The sequence below is a fragment of the Balaenoptera physalus genome, assembly GCF_965194825.1.
Source record: "Balaenoptera physalus genome assembly, chromosome: 1".
Classification (NCBI taxonomy): Eukaryota; Metazoa; Chordata; class Mammalia; order Artiodactyla; family Balaenopteridae; genus Balaenoptera; species Balaenoptera physalus.
The window spans coordinates 142,080,014-142,100,781 of NC_138882.1; the positions used below are offsets into that span (position 1 = coordinate 142,080,014).

Genomic DNA, 20,768 nt, shown 5'->3' on the forward strand with positions numbered 1-20,768 from the left:
CTTCTTGGATTGATCCCTGGATCATTATGTAGTGTCCTTCCTTGTCTCTTGTAACATTCTTTATTTTAAAGTCTATTTTATCTGATACGAGTATAGCTACTCCAGCTTTCTTTTGATTTCCATTTGCATGGAATATCTTTTTCCATCCCCTCACTTTCAGTCTGTATGTGTCCCTAGGTCTGAAGTGGGTCTCTTGTAGACAGCATATATATGGGTCTTGTTTTTGTATCCATTCAGCAAGCCTGTGTCTTTTGGTTGGAGCATTTAATCCATTCACGTTTAAGGTAATTATCGATATGTATGTTCCTATGACCATTTTCTTGATTGTTTTGGGTTTGTTTTTGTAGGTCCTTTTCTTCTCTTGTGTTTCCCACTTAGAGACGTTCCTTTAGCATTTGTTGTAGAGCTGGTTTGGTGGTGCTGAATTCTCTTAGCTTTTGCTTGTCTGTAAAGCTTTTGATTTCTCCATCAAATCTAAATGAGATCCTTGCGGGGTAGAGTAATCTTGGTTGTAGATTCTTCCCTTTCATCACTTTAAGTATATCATGCCACTCCCTTCTGGATTGTAGAGTTTCTGCTGAGAAATCAGCTGTTAACCTTATGGCAGTTCCCTTGTATGTTATTTTTCATTTTTCCCTTGCTGCTTTCAATAATTTTTCTTTGTCTTTAATTTTTGCCAATTTGATTACCATGTGTCTCGGCGTGTTTCTCCTTGGGTTTATCCTGTATGGGACTCTCTGCGCTTCCTGGACTTGGGTGGCTATTTCCTTTCCCATGTTAGGGAAGTTTTCGACTATAATCTCTTCAAATATTTTCTCTGGCCCTTTCTCTCTCTCTTCTCCTTCTGGGACCCCTATAATGCGAATGTTGTTGCGTTTAATGTTGTCCCAGAGGTCTCTTAGGCTGTCTTCATTTCTTTTCATTCTTTTTTCTTTAGTCTGTTCCGCAGCGGTGAATTCCACCATTCTGTCTTCCAGGTCACTTATCCATTCTTCTGCCTCAGTTATTCTGCTATTGATTCCTTCTAGTGTAGTTTTCATTTCAGTTATTGTTCATCTCTCTTTGTTTGTTCTTTAATTCTTCTAGGTCTTTGTTAAACATTTCTTGCATCTTCTCGATCTTTGCCTCCATTTTTTTTCCGAGGTCTTGGATCATCTTCACTATCATTATTCTGAATTCTTTTTCTGGAAGGTTGCCTATCTCCACTTCATTTAGTTGTTTTTCTGGGGTTTTATCTTGTTCCTTCCTCTGGTACATAGCCCTCTGCCTTTTCATCTTGTCTATCTTTCTGTGAAAGTGGTTTTTGTTCCACAGGCTGCAGGATTGTAGTTTTTCTTGCTTCTGCTGGCTGCCCTCTGGTGTTTGAGGCTATCTAAGAGACTTGATGGGAGGCTCTGGTGGTGGGTAGAGCTGACTGTCACTGTGGTGGTCAGAGCTCAGTAAAACTTTAATCCACTTGACTGTTGATGGGTGGGGCTGGGTTCCCTCCCTGTTGGTTGTTTTGCCTGAGGCAACCCAACACTGGAGCCTACCTGGGCTCTTTGGTGTGGCTAATGACAGACTCTGTGAGGGCTCATGCCAAGGAGTACTTCCCAGAACTTTTGTTGCCAGTGTCCTTGTCCCCATGGTGAAACAGAGCCACCCCCCACCTCTGCAGGAGACCTTCCAACACTAGCAGGTAGGTCTGATTCAGTCTCCCCCGGGGTCACTGTTCCTTCCCCTGTGTCCCCTATTTTGTGTGCGCCCTCCAAGAGTGGGGTCTCTGTTTCCCCCAGTCCTGTCGGAGTCCTGCAATCAATTCCCACTAGGCTTCAAAGTCTGATTCTCTAGGAATTCCTCCTCCCGTTGCCAGACCCCCAGGTTGGTAAGCCTGACATGGGGCTCAGAACCTTCACTCCAGTGGGTGGACTTCTGTGGTATAAGTGTTCACCAGTCTGTGAGTCACCCACCCAGCAGTTATGGGATTTGATTTTACTCTGATTGCGCCCCTCCTACCGTCTCATTGTGGCTTCTCCTTTGTCTTTGGATGTGGGGTATCTTTTTTGGTGAGTTCCAGTGTCTTCCTGTCGATGATTGTCCAGCAGCTAGTTGTGATTCTGGTGTTCTCGCAAGAGGGAGTGAGAGCACGTCCTTCTACTCCGCCATCTTGGTTAATCTCCAATAATAATATATATATATTTTTTAATAATAATATTTTTAATCTGAGTCTTTATGAGATCTTGAAATGGATGCTATTCTTTCTATTTCCTCTCTGTAACAGATATTGTGTTTCTGATTCTGTGTGTGTGTGTGTGTGTGTGTGTGTGTGGTCCCACTTTTGTTAATGTGTTTTCATTTCTCAGTGAAATGAAAGCTGACCTAGAACCGTGGTCACTCCTGTGTCAAGGTTGCAACAACTGTGGTCACTGAGCAATTACCATGGCAATCTGACTGGTCCTGAAGGGATAGTTGTGTTAGAACAAGATCTAAAATAATATGTGGAAGGGAATGAACTGACGATTCAAACTGCAATGTAATTTGATCTTGTGTCTGTATTTAACCAAAAGAACCAAATTTGTAAACAGATACCTTACTCTGCAGAAGGATAAAAATCCTAGAAAACATTTAAATGCTCTTTGTTTCACGCAGTTGCTTTTTCTTGACAATTTTATTTTAATAGTGAAATATTGATAGAGCCCTAAGAAAGACATAGAGGTTTGTATGGTGTCTATGTCCAAGTAAAACGCTTTTCTTTTGGAACCATTAAACTTTTTTGAACTGGTATACAAATAAAAAATGTTATTTTTTTCTTTTTTTAAACATGAGATCCTAAAATATTTAGGAGGTGCTTACCTGATACAGATTATTAAAATACAGAAGAAAAATTGAAAAAGTGACAAAGTATGTAGCAGTAGGATGTGTGTTTTCATTCTTTTTTTCCAGAGGGGTAATAGATTTGTACTGATCAATTTACCTTCTCTCATTTGCTCACATCTATTGTTCAGCTGTGAGATTTTTGGCTGGAGTAAGTACACAGCTGGAAGCCAGTGAATATCCTGCCTTTTTCCAAACTGTTCTTTGTTTGTTGCTTTATCCTCGTTCTTCACTCATTCAGCATCTACTGAGCACCTGTTCTATACCAGGCACTTTGGTAGGTGGTAGAGGGTCCTTATTGGACAAGACAATCAGGGCTCCCTTGATGAGTGTCTAGTCCTGGACAGGTTTTCCCCGTTTTTGCTTTCTTTTCTTTCATTCATGCATTTTCCTGTCCTTTTCTTTCTCGACCCTTTCTTTTTCTTACTTTTTTTCTTTCCCTCATTTTCTTACTTCCCTCCCATTCTTTCTTTGAAAATTGTTAAAGGGCTTCCCTTTCTATTTCAGACTTGTCTAGGATCAATAGATAAGACTTCTTTCTTTGCACTGCACTCTTTTCCCATGGGAATTCATAACTTTTGGCCTGACTTAGCTGTGTCAGTACCTCCTCTGAGGAAAATTGGTTGCCAGCTGATGAGGGTATCATTTCCTCCACTGCCATGGAATCATACTCCTCTGTCTTTCATCAAACTGCCAAACTTTGTGAAGAGTGAATCCTTTGGGGAAAGACATCTTCCTGTCTCTGTCTACAAGCAATCATTAATTTTTGTTAAAAACATTTTTTAAAAATTGGTTTTTATAGCCACGTGTCTAAATTTATCTCCAGTTTGGTTCCATTGGTCACAGAATAGTTTTACCTTACTGGCTGAGTATTTTCATTTCTGCTGAGCTTCCCACAGTGAATATCAGAGAGCGTTTTCCAGCAGTATTTTTGTGAAGGGGTGGGGTGGATAAAGCCCTAATATAAATTCCGATATGGCCTTTGTCCTGTTGCTTCCTGACACAATGTAGTAAGAAATCAATGCAGTTAGAGTCACAAATGACCGTAGATAAGGATAAGCAACCTGGGTTCATCTGAAAGCACAAATGAATCAGAATTATAGGATTTATTTTAGCCCTGGAAGAGTTTTTTTGATCCACTTCTGCCTCTTTAAAGTTGAAGAGCAGAGATGTCAAGTGACTTGCTAGAGATCACACAGCAAGTTAGTAATAGAGCTGGAGCTAGAACCCAGGTCTCAATTCCCAGTTTTCCTTTTACCTGGCAGGATATAGGAAGTAAGGTATAGGGAAAATTACCTTTTGGGGGAATGGGAGATTTATTGTTTGTTGGAGGAGGATTTGTCACATCCACAGGTTTCAGACTTTTGTACTCTTCAGCTGAGAATCAAAGAATCTAGTTTCATATGATCCTTGTGTAACTAGCTAAGATGTGGAAAAGAACTGGTATAAAAATTAAGTGCTGTCCACTGAATATCCAGTCTGTGTCTGTTAGCTTCTATATCCATGGGTGGGGTTCATTTTTGTGTCTTGGTTATTGATGTTGCTTATTGTGTAGGAGAAATGTGATTTTCCCCCAACCTCAAGTGCTGCAGTTGTAGGTGAAGTTGGGCAAGTGAATATGTTTTTGGTGAGTTGTTTTGATGGAGGAGCTTGAACTTGAATAAGGAGTCAGAACCCCAAGTTCATCCACTTACTTACTTTATTATTTGAGGTGGTTTAGTAGAGTTTAATCTCAGTTCTGAGGAAGTCATTTGGACTCTGGCTTTCCACCCTCTGAACAACTAAGAATCATTTCTTCCCTGCTCCATTGGTGTGGATATTCATTTTTATTGCTGTGGTAGCCAGGCTCCAAGATGGTCCCTTACCTCCTGGCAGTCATGGCCTTGTATAGTCCCCTCCCATGTTGCATCAGAGTTTGTCTGTGTGACCATCAGAATACGGCAGACGTAATGTTATATCACTTCTGAGGCTACCTCATAGAAGACTTTGTGGCTTCTGCCCTGTACTTCTTGTATCCCTCACTCTGGGGAAGCCAGCTGCTAGTTATGAGGATGCTAGGACAGCCCTATAAGAGGTCCATGTGGCATGGAACTGAGGCTTTCTATCAAAAACCAGTGAGGAACTGGTTGAGGTCTTCTGCCAATCCCCATGTGAGTGAGCCATCTTGGAAGGATGTTTCAGCTCTGGTCAACCCTTCAGATGACTGTAGCACCAGGTGATTGCTTGACTGCAACCTTACAAGAGACCCTGAACCAGAAGCACCCACCTGAGCCACACTCAGATTCCTGATGCCAGAAACCATGTGGGATAATAAATGCTTGCTGTTTTAAGCTGCTAAATTTGGGGGATAATTTGTTACACAGCAATAGATAACTAATATAATTTACAAGACAGAAGTTGAACATTCTCAATTTAAAGGCAATTATAATAACAATAGATGTAGATATTTTTATTATGAGATGAGATGTTTTTATTTGACTTAGAAACAGAAACTATATGAATACTTGGCCTATCTTCAGTATTTTCATTTTAAACAGGAAACTGAAGAACAGAAAAATTAAATGTAGTTATTGGAGGAAGTGGTGGTAGCTAAGAATTGAAACATACTTTTCTTTTTCCACTTCTCTTTAAAATAGGGCTCTATTAAAATACTAAGTAAAGACTAAGTCCAAAATGACACCAACAAATTCAAAAGAGAGAGGTATGTTTGAGGAAACTTCCATTTAAGGAGAAGTTTACTGACCGCTTTTGTGTTTCCTTGTTTTTGTTTTGTTTTGAATTGAAGTATAGTTGATTTACAATGTTTCAGGTGTACAGCAAAGTGATTCAGTTATACACATGTATATATTCTTCAGATTCTTTTCCATTATAGGTTATTACAAGATATTAAATATAGTTCCCTGTGGTATACAGTAGGTCCTTTTTGTTTATCTATTTTATATATAGTAGTGTGTTTCTGTCAATCCTGAATTCCTAAGTTATCCCTCCCCCACCTTCCCCTTTGGTAACCATAAGTTTGTTTTTTATGTCTGAGTCTATTTCTGTTTTGCAAATAAGTTCATTTGTATCATTAAAAAAATATATATTTATTTATTATTTATTTCTTTTGGTGCTCTGGGTCTTAGGTGTGGCATGTGGGATCTTTAGTTAGGGCATGCGGACTTCTCAGTTGCGGCATGTGGACTCTTAGTTGCAGCATGCAGGCTTCTTAGTTTTGGCATGCATGCGGGATCTCGTTCCCCAACCAGGGATTGAACCTGGGACCCCTGCATTGGGAGCGTGTAGTCTTACCCACTGGACCACGAGGGAAGTTCCTCATTTGTATCATTTTTAAGATTCCACATACATGTAATATCATATGATATTTGTCTTTCTCTGTCTGACTTACTTCACTTAGTATGATAATCTCTATGTTCATCCATGTTGCTGCAATGGCATTATTTCATTGTTTTTATGGCTGAGTAGTATTCCATTGTGTGTATGTGTATTTAGGTTGTTTTAATATTAAATCATTTCAAGTGGTCTGAGTCATTTTATCTTTACACACAGGTCAATTATGCCATCTTCAATTAATCAACTTGGAGAGGGTTTCAATGGATCATTTAACTCAGGCCTAGATATGAATATTTTTGATCAATTCAGCAAATGTTTGCCAAGAACACCACTGCTGGCCAGAGAATACATAGATAAACAAGATATCTCTGCCCATGAATGGTTTATAGGTTAGTGGCGGGGGGCGAGTAATTTCAGTAGTGGGGGAAGAGTTCTGATACAGGTATTCACAGGAAACATGCAGATTATAGAGGAGGAGTACCTAACTCAGCGTGGGATGACAAATGACTTTCTCAAAGTTGCACAGCTGCTTTGTAGCATTTTGAATCCATCTTGGCTGTTTTCTGGACACAAGGGGTAATAACAAGACTGTATGCTGCCTGCCTATTAACTTTCATGTATTGGTAAGGTCTCTGTTTTTCTACAGAGACCCTTTCCACCACCTTTATTCACTGAGATATTATTCAAACCTCTTTTTAAAAAGAACTTCCAAAAAAAATAAAATAAAAAACTTCCTTCTTTCAACCAGGATAAATGGAATGAAACAGAGACACTAAGAAAAAGAAACAGTAAAATGCAAAACAAAACCCAGGAAGTACAGAAGTGTTGGAAACATGATTTAGGACACTGAATTACATAATGTAAAACTGTAAGAATAAAACATTTAGGGTGTGGGACTCTAAAAAAATTCATTAATCAAATCTCCTTAGTGATTTGTCACAATTATTTTAGCTACTGGTCAGTAAGGGATTTGTGGCAAAGTGCTGATTGGACTGGAAGGAAAGATTGTACCTGTGGATCAATTTGGTAGAATCTGGAACTTAATTGTTTTAGTTTGAACAAGCAAGTTTCAGACATTCTAGAGCCAAGGGAACTTCCAACAGTCTTTCATGAATGAGGCAGTATGAATGAACAGACCTTTCATGACTTCATTTTGAACTCTGCCTGCAGACCAGAGGTCAGCAGTCCCTTGGATCCCAGGAGGCTGCACAATGCCTGGAGGTCCTGGTGGTGCTGGTAACTGGTGCTGTGGAACAGGCGGGGGTAAAAGAGAAAAGGAAGCGGGAAAAAAAGAAAGGGACTGGAAGAAGTGAAGAAGGCGAGAGAGAAAAGAGAAGGAAAAGGAAGAATTAATAACTATGGTTTGTTGAGCACCGCTAGCCACTGTGCTAAGTGCTTTGCAAACTTTCTTCCAATCCTTACAACAGCTCTATGAAGTTAGTACTGGTAATACCTCTGTTTTACTGATTAGGGTACTGAGGCGCAAGTGAGGTCATTTGCCAAAAGTCATACAGTTGGTAAGTAGCAGAGCTGTGATTTGAACTCAGGACTGACTCCCAAATCTAGCACTTCTAACCATGATGCCATGAAGGAAATATATTCTCCTACTGCACTGTGAAAGAGGGCCACTACAGACAACCGCCCGGGCTGTTCTCTGGCTGGCCCTTGGGGTTTTTTCTTTGTTTTTGTAGACAAGTCTTTAACAGAAGGAAGATCCCTTAATTGGATTTGCCTGTTATCCAATATTGCACACCACATCCCATGCCGTGCTTCAGTTCCCTACATGAATCAGTTAGAACCTTTCCATTTAGTCTAATGAACCCTAATTCAGACAAAGGTAACTGTCACCTTTTGTTTCATCCTGTGCTTTTATTTTTCAAGTACCAGAGCTGACCTCTGAACTCAATCTGCACTTGCCTATTGATGCATAAATATCTATAATATCACAGTAAATTAAATTCTATTTTAAAGGGTTTCTATTTAACAATCTGTCAGGACTTTCACAGCATTTGATTTCTGGTCTCCTCTGTCCAGTGACAGGCTTATCTCAATATGGCTTGATTAGTGAAACCTTTTATTTGGTGTAAGCAAACCTGTTATTACCATAATCTCTTAATGCTTGCTTAGGCAACATTGAGGTCTGGTGGCAGGGACTCTCAAAACTTCTGGCTTCTTTAGCTCCCCCAGAACACTGGGTGAGTTTAACAGGGGGGAGACCCATGCCCTCCTAATGGGGATCATGGTAATGTTAGTGTCAGCTGAGTGATATAGTACTCTGTCTCAGAGGCTTGGCCAAACTCCCTTTTAACCTCTGGGGTTTAAGAAATGCTTTTGACTTCATGCCAACAGATCCACCTTCCTCTCCTTTGCTACCTTGTCCTTGCATGCCAGTCATCGGGGGGCGTGGCTAACATCTCCCTCGGGAGCTGAGAAATTGCAACGTGCCCTGTTGTAGCTGAGAAGTGGGATGAAGTCTAAAATAAAAGAATGTATTGAAAAAGAGTGTCTTAATGAAGCCAAGGGGCCAGGCACTAATAGCTCTTAAGAAACAGAAATGACTTTATGATGGATATTCCACAAGCAACCTTTTCAGAAAAGAAGAGTGCAACTGAATTATGTTTTGTTCCTAGCAAGTACTTACCTCAGAGAGGAGCTGCCGTTACTGCTGGATTATCTTCTTTGTGTCCTACATGCTTCCAAAACACTGGAAAAAGAATGTCTTAGAGTTCACATAGACTCAACGTTGTCACTCTGTTTTACTTTGCTATTAAATATTTACTAACATTAAAAGTGAGACATTGAAAATAAAATCAGAAATTTGTTTGTGCTGCAGAAATTCTTTTCTCTGCAGTTGTCCTACCTAGTATTTTCTGCACTGGTAAAATGATAGGCTTCTGCCATATATTATACTGTTCTTTATCTGTACCCCTGTCCACCTCTAATGCTTAAACATCTCATACTTTTTTTTCTTTCTTTTTTTCAGTTTGTGGTCATTGTGGTTTTAAGAACAATAAAATCCACCTGGAGAGTTTTGCTATTGTTTCTAAACTCCCTGAAGTAGGAAGGAGAACAAGGTAATATTAATAAGTATGATTCAAGAGCTTAATAAATAATCAAATAAAGTCAGATAAAAGAAACAAGTGAATCTGTTATTTAAAAAGAGCATTATGATAGTTAACATTCTTTGTTAAGACTTGAATGTTCAAAGGGAAAATAACCTCTGAAAACAGCAGAAAAAAGTATTCTGTTTATCTAATGACCATACTAGCTTGATTGTTAATTTGATTACTTGAGTTTGCAATTTGTTATTAAATTTATATGCTTATATAGACTTTAAAATATAAGAGTTTTCTTTCTGGAGTTTTAGCAGTGAAAAGGAAATATTATAGGAATTATTTCTTTTAAAGGGGTAACATCAGATTTTTATTATCAGTTTAGCTTTAATTGGATTAATTGTAATCATACTGAAAAAATAAAGTATAATTTAACTGTACTTTCAAAATTAGATATATGGTTTAAGAATATCCATTCAATAAAATAAGGAAGTAGAGAACCTAGTTTAATTTAAAGTGATGCTGCAAGTCAAATAATTTTCAATAACATAATTAATAGTAAGGATCTTGTGTTCTGTTTGAAAAATATAGAACATTTTTGTTCATTAAAAGTGTTCTTTTGCAAGAAAATTCAGAAATCTCTTAATGAGATATTGAGTGGAGGATTATTACAATTCTCCAACATGTTTTTAGTTTTTAGTTTATTTCACATCATGCTTTTTAACCTACAACAACAAATATTGTTGTACCATGAAGACAGCAAATCCAAACAATTACATATGTAGTCCAAAGGCATACACAAGAAAATCAATATTTGACATCTTTGCAACTCCCTCTTTGCAGTAGTGTTCAATAGCTTTTATTCATTATCCACTTATACCTCTTTCAGATTCGCCTTTGTCACTAGAAACCCATTTTTTTTTCCTCCTTTGACTTCCACATAACTTCTTTGCCCTGTACTTTTACAGATGCCTTCTGGCTATAAATACTAATGAAATCTCTTTGCTTAATTCAATTTTGCTGGTACACTTACAGTTATGACCTAACTTTCCCACGAGAGAGACTGATTGAACATTCCACTACCTTATGGATGGGAGCAAACATTCTTACAGAACTGGACTGACAATTTCCATAATTATAGAATTCACAGCCTAATGACCTTAAAAAACAATAAAAAGATCTCTTGTTAATTCCCTTTCTGTTACTGACATTCAAGATATTTCATTTTTCACGGGACAACAAATTTACTTTTTTATTTTCCAAAGAGCAGTCTATCCTTTCCCCCCAGATTAAATTTTCTGAATATTGAAGTATTCCATTGAATATTTAGCATTTCTTTGTCTTTTAAAAGTTAGAATATTTATGATCCTTAGAATGCATTTGACTGATTTATAGCAATCAATTATAAGAGTACGTTTTCAAATAGCCCTTTTAAAAATGAAGAATAGAATAATTAAAAAGATCACAAGTCCTCCCTTGCATATAATTATTTCATTATTTCATTACAGTGCAGAAATTATTTTTGCTGACTGTGAGCAATTTTAATTGAGCGAGATCTGTGTTAATATACGATAGCAAGCAGTTCTTCCTACGAAATAAGATCACTAATTGCCTAAATTTTTATTCAGTACAGTGAGTCTTATGAGTCACATTGCAATATAAACCTAATCACTAGGTAGAGTGGCTACAATACCTTTTGTGTAGTGTAGATATCCTAAAAGCATAACCTGCCTGCTAATTTATTCCTTCAACAGGTTTATTGCTTTATTAAGCATTTGTTTTATAGAAAATTCTTATTCTATCTAGTTATCACAGAAGAACTATGATAATGAAACATTAAAATTCAGACTTGAAGTATACTAAAGCCAGCATAAATAAGCAAAACTAAAACATAGCACCTTTGATTCTTCCTAAAAACCAGAATGCTCAGCACCCTAGCATATATTCTGGAAGCTTTTGGCTTACAAATAAAGAATAGAAATCTCAAGTGTAGCAAGATAGCATTCTATTAAGTGAAGTTAAATTAAATGTTAATAATAGCCATTTTCTTGCAAAAATTTCACATTTATCATAAATGGTATAGTATCCTTGGCATATCAAAATATTTTATACATATCTAAGATATCTTCTTAATAAATATTTTACATATATTTGTTGCTGTGGGAGAATGTATAAATAATAATAAAATTCTTCAGAACCACTGTCTTAACAACATAAGCTGTTTTGATAAAATCTGAATAAACAGTTTAAAAAGCATGTTTTCATGTATAGTTTAGTATTGAATATGCTGATTTAACTTAGACCTTAAGTGAAAGGTGCAGTATTTGAGTGTATTCTTAGTTTAAATATAATTTTTGAAAGTGAAAACAAAATACTTGAAAAACTCTATGATATTTATTAGTAATTCATTTATTCATTCAGTAAATACTTATTAATAATTTATAATTAACTTATCAATAATTCTAATTTACAAATACTATTTTCCCACTCCCTTCCAAGACAAGTGCTAACATTTTTGCCGTCTTTGCTTGGATTCCAATATGTTCATTTGATGCTAAAAGGAGAAGTTGACCAGATTGGTATTTAGTTGACCGATGTAGAAGTTACAGAGTTGTTTACAATAATTTCCAGATTCCAATATATAATGTGTCAGTGACGGCTAAAACCTTTTGGAAATCTCTAAGAAATTAGTTACTACTGTGAATAGGACAGTTTTTGTACTTGGATCTTTTTCAGCAGAGATCGAGAGAGTTGTGTGTGTTGTGGAGGGTAAAATAAACTGTTGGCTGTAGAAGGCTTTCTCACAGTGAAGAAATTTCATGGTAGCGCAGTATGCAGTCAATGTGATCTAGAAGAATAAGAGCTAGAGCACATGGAACTGATATAATATTGTACGATAAATATACTTCAGTTAAAAACAAAAACAAGGGCTTCCCTGGTGGCACAGTGGTTAAGAATCCACCTGCCAGTGCAGGGGACACGGGTTCGAGCCCTGGTCCGGGAAGATCCCACATGCCGCGGAGCAACTAAGCCCGTGCGCCACAACTACTGAGCCTGTGCTCTAGAGCCCGTGAGCCACAACTACTGAAGTCCGCGTGCCTAGAGCCCACGCACTGCAATGAAGAGTAGCCCCAGCTCGCCGCAACTAGAGAAGGACCGTGCATAGCAACAAAGACCCACTGCAGTCGAAAATAAAATAAATAAATTTATTAAAAAAACAAAAACAAAACTAGACTGTCCAGAGTCCTGGGTTCTGCTACTGCTGCAACCTAGCTTTAAGACTTTGGGCAAGTCTTGAAACTTCTCTGGACCTTAGTTTCCTGATCTGGAAAATGTGGATAATAATCTTTACCTTGCCACCTCATAGGGATGCTGTCATGATAAATAGTAGCTTCCTTGTTTGTAAAATGTGAGTTGCAAATTAGACAGTTCTTAACCTGGAGGTATTCCAAGAATCCCCTTGGAACTATGCAAATTTGTGTGTATATCTTTCTGGGTATGAGGTCTGTAGTTTTTGTCAGATTCTCAAATGGGAAAGTGACCTGAAGAAGGTTAGGAAACACTAGATTTGAGAATCTCTAACATCCTTTCTACTCTTAAATTCAAATTCCATTCTCCCTCTATGAATAATATATATGAAAGCACTTTGAAAGACTGCTAAACAAATGCAAAGTATCATTCTCCATCTCCCTTTATGGATCTAGTCTATGTAAAAGTCATAGCCATACTTGAAAAGGTGATATTATATTATGTTGCATGGGTTATTGAATAAACATATTGCTTGAGGGAATTTTTCAAATACAAGGTTCAGTATTAGACCCCTAGGAGAACTGGAGTATCATAGACTCAGAGAAAATAGAAGGCAATCTAGGTGAGAGTGCGAAAATATTTTAATATAGGTTCAGTGTAGCTTAGTGAGCAAGCTTTAAAAGAGTAATTAAACTAGGATGAAGCTTTTTGATCTTGTTCTCATCTAGATTATGACACTTTTAGCTGTGTCTCAATTTCCTCCTCTCTAAAATGATTTTAGTAATTCATACCTCACAGGATTTGGGGAAGATTAAGTTAGCTAGTTAGATTAGTTTAGTTAGCATAGGTGAAGGTGTTTTTAGCTAACTGTACAGCAATACATCAAAGCAATGGTATGAATTCTCCATTCAAAGGAGGAAAATACCACTGTTAAGGATTCCCTGAGAATTAAGACACAGACTTACTAGAGAATGGACTTGAGGATATGGGGAGGGGGAAGGGTAAGCTGTGACAAAGTGAGAGAGTGGCATGGACATATATACACTACCAAACGTAAAATAGATAGCTAGTGGGAAGCAGCCGCATAGCACAGGGAGATCAGCTGGGTGCTTTGTGACCACCTAGAGGCGTGGGATAGGGAGGGTGGGACGGAGGGAGATGCAAGAGGGAAGAGATATGGGAACATATGTATATGTATAACTGATTCACTTTGTTATAGAGCAGAAACTAACACACCATTGTAAAGCAATTATACTCCAATAAAGATGTTAAAAAAAAAAAAGGATTCCCTGATTATTATTTTTTATTGTTTTATGACTTTATTTTGTCTTGCTACATATTTAATGACAGGTATGAAATCAGAAGTAAAATGTAACAATTAAGATACATTGTAATTTCTTCTCCTGGGTTTTTCCATCCTCTTTTTGATACTTCAAAAAGGAGTGATCATTTGTCTCTTTAAAGTTACATCTAAAATTATGTTAATTTCATGGCTTATCAGTAATTTTTAGTTTTCCACATATAATTAGCAAAAACATAGCTATACAAAACATTAAGAATATCTTTAAAGAATTGCTTTAAAACAAAATACCATTGTGCTATAGTTAAAAGACTGTGCAAATAGGTTTTTTTTTTTAACCTCTTTATTGGAGTATAATTGCTTTACAATGGTGTGTTAGTTTCTGCTGTATAACAAAGTGAATCAGTATACATATACATATATCCCCATATCTCTTCCCTCTTGCATCTCCCTCCCATCCTCCCTATCCCACCCCACTAGGTGGTCACAAAGCACCCAGCTGATCTCCCTGTGCTGTGCGGCTGCTTCCCACTAGCTATCTGTTTTACATTTGGTAGTGTATATATGTCCATGCCACTCTCTCACTTTGTCCCAGCTTACACTTCCACCTCCCCGTGTCCTCAAGTCCATTCTCTACGTCTGTGTCTTTATTCCTGTCCTGCCCCTAGGTTCTTCAGAACCATTTGCAAATAGTTTTTTAAAGAGTACTTAGGAAAAAATTAGGGAAAGTGAACTTTTTTTTTCTTTCTTATCTCTAAAATGAGGAGAGTTGAAATTGTCTTATTTCTTTTTTTTGTTTTTTTCTTTTTTTTTGTTTTAAATTGGGATATAGTTGATTTACAATGTTGTGCTAGTTTCAGGTGTACAGAAAAGTGAATCATTTATACATATACATATATCCACTTTTTTTTTTTTTTTAGAGTCTTTTCCCCATAGGTCATTACAGAGTATTGAGCAGAGTTCCCTGTGCTATACAGTATCCTTATTAGTTGTCTATCTTATATATAGTATAGTAGTTTATATATAAAGATTTCCTGATTATGGAGGGGAGGCAGGTTGGGGAGGGCATACTGAGTTTTAGAGTACCCTTAAGCACAGTGAAAGAAATTTAGTGCATATGAAGAATGTTTTTCATCTAAGAGATAGTGGACATGGGCCTCAGTTTACCTCTTCCTTTCTAGATTTGCATCAGAATGGAGTGAAAAGAGCACTTGGTTCTAGATTTTGTTTGCTTTCTTACTAAGAGTGAGTGTGAGTTCCTAGATAGAAGGCAGAGATGGGATCTTATGCATTTTTATATTCACAGCCCTATGCAGGTACTCAATAAAGTCTATTCACTGAATGCCCTTGGGCTGGTTACTTTCCCTAAGCGATTGTTTCCTCTATTTGTAATAACAATAATAATAATAATAAAAACTGGCTGCCATTTATTGAGTACTCTGTACAAAGTACTTTACATGTTACTTTGTTCTAGCCTCACAAAAACCCTGTGAAATATTATCTCCATGTTAAAGGTGAGGGTTCTGAAGTTCACAGAAGTGACTTACTTAAGACCATAACCAACCACCTTACAAATTCATTGGAAAGATAAAATTAAAATTATGTCGTGTACTTGATTGTGCTTTGAAAATCATTTAGGCTACATAGATGTCACACTCCTGCTGCTCTTTTACTTTTTGTTTCATCAGCTGCTCTAGCTTCAAAGATTTTTGCCTTAGTAACAGCTTCCTCACGGAACCAAAAGGGTGCTTTGATAGAAGACTTAAGGTACCCCTGAAATGCAGATTTGGTGATGATTTGGTGATGACAGGAAATGTTGTTGCTAGGTCCTATTTGATTGGGTTAGATGCACCTATTTTGTTACCAAGTAACTGCTGCTGAGAGCTGAGAGAGGGAATGAAGAAGAGGAGCCAGGAATGTTTGAAGAATAAGGCCCTTTATAAATATTCCACCTGGAGCTCCTCCCACCACCTTGACGTGAAAATAGTTTAAGATAAGGAACACAAAGTAGTTCAGACGTAAAGCTAAGATTCAAGGTTGGACTATCATCAGCCTTAACTGATGAGTGCAAAACCAGTAATCTCTGTGGGGCCAGACCATGAGTGTGCTCTGAATCTCTGGTTTCTGTGGAGCTGCGATTCATATTCACTATAACATACAAAGTTGAAATACTTTAAAACTTCATAGCATAACAAAGACAGATTTATATAGAATAGTAGCATTTCCCACCTGTCACTGGAGGAGTGGTAAAGTCGAGTTAAAAGAAAACTGGTGATTATCATGGAGAGTTATGTTTTATTTCTGACAACTATATTTCTCCTGAGTTTGAAAATATCCTTTTATGGAGCAATTTGATTTTGTGCAATTTTTTTCTGCTTAAAAAATTTACTAGGCGACCCGGAAGAGGAATTTGATCATTTATCGCACATCTACACATTCACTAATAATGACGAAAGATTTGTTGGTTGTCTCGTTTATCTGAGAGAGAGATGAAGCACACCATAAGACAGGGTGGGGAATCTGGGCTCAGTGCCCAGAATTTTTCTTTCCTATTTGGATCACTGTGTTTGCTAGAATATTTAATTAATCCCACTCTTGGAGTAATGCTTATTGCTGAGGGCCATTGCTGAACTGAAATATTAAACCATATGCAATATATCTTCAATAAAATTTAGATTTAAAAGTCCCTAAATGATGTATGTATTTGACAGTCCTTAATGAAAACTGACTAAAGGAATTTCAGAGAATGAATAGGCTTAATAGTAACAATTCTTTTCATTCATGTGGAAGGAAGTTCAAAATTATAAAATTAAACAAAAGGAATTAACACAACATTTGGGGTAGGAGTGTACCAATTCTTGGATATATAATTTGTTTTATTGTTGCTGTTAAATATTTGGCTTTTCTACTATATTGCTAGTGAAGACCTTTTCTGAAGTTCTTTAAGACCAGTTCTTTTTGGAGTACAGTTTAGCCATGGTTAGACCATCAGGGGACTCTCTGATAATTCTCTTTTGAGTAATTCAATACATAGCATGATTTTCTCTTATTATTGAACCGATGCCTCAGCAAAGGGTTGGAAGAATTCTGCTGTTTGTAGCGAAAATCTTGTGCCAAGAGCATTAACCTTGAAGTTCTACACACTTTGCAGGTCAGGCAATTACCACAGTTATCCTATTTACTTATTTAAGGATGTGGCAAGAAGAGCTTCCCCAAAATGGACTGATAAATGTGGGTGGAGGGAAAAAATCAATTTCTTTTGTGAAAGGATAGATCCAGAATTGTAATGATGGAAAGAATTCTAAGATTCAGTTAAAATGTCTCTTGAACAGGTCGGAAGAGAAAAATAGTCTGACATATTGGAGCGTGCCTGTGCAGTTAAGAGGGATAGAAAATTTGAAATGAGACAGTACTTAAGAATTTGATGAAATCCAGTGGTTTTCAAATATTGTAAAGCCTTGAGTTCCTTTGTTCAAACAAAATCTCATATACTTAATATGTAAAGCAGGTTTAAGGGGAGCTACTCTCCTTGAAGCCAAAGAGGTTCCACCTGTTCATATGCTTCCCCTTTTTCCTTCCTTCTGAGCACAGTTTGAAAATCATCTAATCCAACTCTTCCATTTGAAAAATGTGAACATTCATTTCCAAGAGGAGTGGATCGACTTACCCAAGGTTATATAACTAAAAAGTGTCAGGGCTGAGTCCCAGACTGTGCTTCGCTCATTACAGACTTTCGCAGACACTCTTTCTGCTTCTTGCTTGGAACTCTGGGAAGAGAGCCACACTCTCTACTAGAATACTAGGGAAAAGTCATGTGGTCAGGAGTTTTGAAGACAGGTGGGGAATATGGATCACAAATACTATTGTCCCAGTCCTAGAGCTCAACCATTCATAGGACAGGTATCTATCGATTATCTATTATGTGCAAGTCATGGCTTTAGGCTACAGAATTCCAGAAGAGAGGAAGAAACCATATCTTTACTATTCTTTGCCTTCTATTTTCTCCTTAAAAATATGAACAAAGTGATAATTTAGAGAATACATATTGTACATTCACCATAGTATTTTCGGGTGTGGACTCTGAAGTCAGACTGCCTAGTTTTGAAGTCTGGCCCTGACACTTGCCTTGGGCAAATTAATTAATTTCTCAGCACCTCAGTTTTCTCATCTGTAAAGTAGGGATAATAAATTACTTGCATCATGGAATTGTCATGAGGATGAAATACATATTTATATATAACTTAGAATAGTACCTAGCACATAATAAATACCAGGCAAGTCTTAGCTATGATTGTGATTATGATTATTGTCATATCTTATGTCACTCACAGTGATGATTCAAAATCATTGTTTTGGTTTTGTACTTCTTGTGTATATTTTAAAAGAAATCATTTGGAAATTATATTATTAATACCTAAGTTACCAAAGCATTGTCAATTCAATTTGGTAATATTCATTTCTTATTTTATAAAATGATATGGTTAACTGCTATATACTTGTATTATATAAGTTTGGGCTGCAATAACAAAGCATTATAGACTGAGTGGCTTATAAACAACAGAAATTTCTCAGTTCTGGAGGCTAGAAGTCTGAGATCAGGGTGCCAGCATGGTCAGAATCTGGTAAGGGTCCTCTTCTGGGTTGCAGACTGCTACTTCTCACTGTATCCTTCACGTGGAGGAAAGAGCAGAGAGCAGGAGCAAGCTCTCATGTCTTTTCTTATAAGGGCACTAATCCTATTCATGAGGGCTTCACCCTCATGACCTGTTACCTCCCAAAGGCCCCACCTCACAACACCACCATCACACTGGGCAGTAGGATTTCAACATATGAATTTTTGGGGAACACAAACATTCAGTCCATAACAATACTCTACATTTAGTGATAGTTCTTACAGTATATATAATATATACAGTATGATATATTTCACTTACTCATGACTCCTAAGATGCTTTATACATCTTAAGTGGGAATCTTGATAAATAGAAATATATGGCACTCGCCAGCAATAACCTTATACCATTACTTATTTTTTTTTCAATACATATGCTATCTCTTCAAACAAAAAGTAAGACTATGGGCACAGACAATGACATATGTATCTCTTCATGTTTCTAGAGTTTAGCCTTGTACCTTGCACATAGAAGGCCATCCAAAGATGTTTGCTATGTCATGAATTCTACTGTTAATGGCAACATCTCTTTCAATTTCAGTTTTTCTTTTCTAATTTTAAACTGTCAGCCTAATTATAATATCTTCTGTACTAATTTTTCTTTGTTCCACTGGACCTAAGGTGCATAAATTTGTTGAACCATGAATAAAAGCAAAAAGCTAGCACATGTAGGTATGAGCCATATGCATTGCTTTAATGAATAGTCATCGCGACATATGGAGGAGGAGTGCCCGATTAATTATTGGGTTTGATAGAGTTTCTTCCTGCCTGAACGAGTCAGTCCAGGGGCCAATTTATAGTGGCAAAATCCTGTGATGGGCTGGTCTGACCGATAAACAAAGTAAATAAATGAACCAAGTTGATTCAGTAGCCCAGATAATTTGCTAGATTAGCATGAAAATATTATACTGCTTCTTAAGAAGATTTGTATACTTTTTGGAAGTATGTAGAGTCTCATGGTGAAATCCCATTTACACATGTTTTTAGTAATTTAATAAATTTCTTCAGCACATATAAGGCAAATATTTTTGCTCCTTTAGAGCCAGTGGTGCAAACTGTGAGTCATGTTAATAGTCAAATGAACAGGTGATTTTTAGACTTTTTAAAGTAATAAAAATCGTGTGTATTTAGGTAAACAAATTAAAAGCCCACGGGATATAAAGTGAAAGTAAATGTCTTCTTCCTGCCACTCCTAACTCCCTAGTACTTATTCCTCAGCAATAAACAGTATTACTCATTTTTTTGGACATTATTCCAGATTTTTTTTATGTATCTACATAAGCAGGACCAAATTTGCCTATCTTCTTGCAATTTGCTTTGTTCCCTTTACAGCACATCATAGACATTTCCATTTCAGAACATATAGATCAACCTTATTAAAACATAATTGTGCAGTGTTCTCCCTATGAATATAATAATTTAACAACTTTCATATTAATGGACAGTGTTTTGCTATTACACCTGGTGCTTCAGTGATCATCCTCTAAATATCATCCTTGCACACTGGTGTGATTTATGTATAGGATACATTTCTTGAAGTAGAATTGGGCAAAAAGAATGTGCATTTGCCAAATTGCCCACTCAAAATAATATATGAAAATGTCTGTTTTGGTGTTGTTTTCTTATTAGTTTGTTACAAAGATTTTATTTTATCTTCTAATAGGTATTTGTTTTTTCTGCTCCTCCATATTCCGGAGCTCTACCCAAATGTCCTTTAGAGAACCATTTCTTTCCCATGTAGTTGGTGGGGCTCCACCTGGAATAGATCATGTGACTCAGTCCTGGCCAGAGTATTAAGTCCTCCTTAATAACATTGTTTATTTTAATGCCTTTATTTTCCCTCAGTTTTATGAGAAATTGTATATACTTAAACTGTACAACATAATGATTTGATAGACATATACATTATGAAATGACTACCACAATGAAGTTAATTCACACATCCATCACCTCACATAGTTGCCATTCCTAATAACATTGTTGTTTCAGGGCTGGGCCCATGACCTAAGTTGTTCCAAAGCCCCAAGCTCAGATGGGAGCCACCAGGAAGAGCTGACTGTTTTGCTAGACCGAAACCTGGGAGAATGTAGGCATGAAGTTGCTGACTGGCACATTGCCTCCTTGTGGTGTACAGTATAGAGGAGAGTAAGGCTGAGAGCCGGAGGCAGATGGTGGGTACCTCTGGATCAGGTTTAGATGAAAGCCAGGAAAATCTCCCTCTGGATTTTTCGGTTGTGTGAGCCAATTTCACTTTTTGCTCAATCTGGTGTGAGTTTTTGGTCATTTACAACCTAAAGAGTCCTACTGG

General features: G+C 37.1%; 1 protein-coding gene across 1 annotated transcript in view; it reads left to right on the forward strand.

Annotated features, from left to right (window-relative positions):
* The first annotated feature begins 209 nt into the window (after positions 1-209).
* L1TD1 (LINE1 type transposase domain containing 1) overlaps positions 210-20,768 on the forward strand; it is a 449,271-nt gene continuing 428,712 nt past the window's right edge. The window contains exon 1 of the mRNA XM_082453884.1: positions 210-1,678. The gene's annotated coding sequence lies outside the window, so the exon portion shown is untranslated. The remainder of the gene's footprint in view (positions 1,679-20,768) is intronic.